We start from the raw sequence: 2,423 nt of genomic DNA on the forward strand, positions 1-2,423 counted from the left end.
CAGTTCACGCACCCTCTCGACCATTGCCAGTAGTCTATAATGGAGTCCTCATTGTGGATTTCTGGGGACCTCCCTAACACTTTGCTTCTTCCTATTCCCATATTACTTTTTATGGTATTTTTATTTAAATATTGTTTTCATTTTGTATACCAACCACAGTTCCCTTTCCCTCCCATTCTCCTGCCCCCACCCAAATCTCCACCCCACTCCCATCCACTTCTCATAGTGGGTAAGACCTCCCTTGGGAAGTCAACACAGGCTAGCATACCAAGTTGGGGCAGGACCAAGGCCCTCCTGCCTTAATGAAGGCTGAGCAAGGCATCCCACCATAGGGAATGGACTCTAAAAAGCTAGTTCATGAACCCAGGATAAGTCCTGGTCCCACTTCTAGTGGACCCACAAACAGATCAAGCCACACAACTGTCACCTACATTCAGAAGGCCGAATTCAGTCCCATGCAAGTTCCCCAGCTGTCAGTCCAGAGTCCTTGAGCTCCTACTAATTCAGGTCAGCTGTCTCTATGGTTTTCCCCATCATGACCTTGATCCTTCCTTGCTCATATGACCCCTCCTCTTTCTCTCTTCAACTGATCTCCAGGAGCTCAGCTCAGTGCTTGACTGTGGATCACTACATCTGCTTCCATCAGTTACTGCATGTAGGTTCTATGATGACAATTAGGGTTGTCACTAATTGATTCAGGCACCCTCTCCACTACTACTAGGAGTCTTTGATTTAAATATCATCCTTGTATCACATACTTGGTAAGCTTACCTGGATTTTGAATGATTCTGTTCATTGCCATTTTGTCTCTTGTATTCCCCACCATGAAAAGGAAATAATTATTTGACAGGCATATATATTTGTCACTTAATTTATGTATGCATAAATACACATATTTATATACATGAGACACAAAAAGAATTTCATATTTGATTTCAAATAGCAAATATGGCCAGTTCTCCACATAGGCATGCAGACAACTTAATATTATTTTAATCAATATGGGAAAACTGTTCAATATCTCTAGTGATAATGTCTATAATAACAAACAACAAAAGAGAAGAACTACTTAATACATGTATACATACATGTATATATAATGTATGTGTGACAGCCTTAATAAAAATATCATTTCACATTTGTATATTAAGAATACTCCTGACAAAGAAACAACAATTAAAGAAAAAGAATACTTGAATTTTAAAGAAAGCAAAAGGTGGGGGTACATGGGAGGATTTGGAGAGAGGAAAGAAAAGGTAGAAATGTGGTGATATTTTATTTGTGCACCCATATAAAACTTATCAGAAGATCAGAGGGCTGAGCCAGTCGCTAGATTAAACATAGAGGCCAGGTAGTGATGGCACATACCTTTAATTCTAGCACTTGGGAGGCAGAGATCCCTCTGGATCTCTGTGAGTTCAAGGCCACACTGGGAACAGAGCCAGGTGAAGTAGCACATGCCTTTAATCCCAGCACTTGAGATTTTATGCCTTTGCTTGGGAAGCACACATGCCTTTAATTCCAGAAAGTGATGGCAGGAAGCAGAAAGGAATATAAGGCATGAGGACCAGGAACTAGAGACTCTTAAGCAGTTCAACTGAGATCCTCAGGGGTGAGGACTCAAAAGACTTTCAGTCTGAGGATTCTTGGAAACAGGATAAGCTGAGGTGTTGGTGAGGTGAAGTTGGATATGGCTTGTTCTAGTCCTCTGATCTCTCAATTTTAACCACAATATTTGGCTCCAGGATTTTTATTAGTAAGACCTTTTAGCAATTTGTTTTACATAGAAATAATCTAACTATATTATAATCTCAAAAAATTATTAAAAATAGAACATGAAATTATTTATATCTGCTTTTTAATTTCTTCTTCCTCTAGTATTTGTTAAGAACATTCTACTCCTATTTATATTGAACTTTACAATCATATATATGTACATATACATGTGTGTATATTTTCATGTCTGTACAAATACATATAGACATATAAACACATGTGCACAGACACATTTAAAAACCATATGTTTTTATAAAATGTATGTGTAACTTTAACTATATGTCATAGGGACCCATTTCTCCTCTGTCTCCGCACATTAAGGTGAAGATAATTGTCATTTTTAGCCTTGGATTCCATAGAAACTACATGCTCATTGCAAGAATAAATACATATTGACTCAATTACTCACTGTTTTTGCATAAACATTTAATCAGACATTTATATCCAAGAAAGACACATTTGTATACCATTTCAACATTTGTAGGACATAAAAGACTATGAGATTCTACCAATACTCTATGTATACACAACAAAAAATATGCACAATATGTAACAATATGAAAGTTTGAGCTTTGGCATGTAGCATATTTGCATTCCATATCATATAACTTTTAAGGATATATAATTAAAAAATCTTGCCCAAAAGG

Source organism: Peromyscus eremicus, chromosome 7, assembly GCF_949786415.1.
Source record: "Peromyscus eremicus chromosome 7, PerEre_H2_v1, whole genome shotgun sequence".
In the NCBI taxonomy this organism is placed as follows: domain Eukaryota; kingdom Metazoa; phylum Chordata; class Mammalia; order Rodentia; family Cricetidae; genus Peromyscus; species Peromyscus eremicus.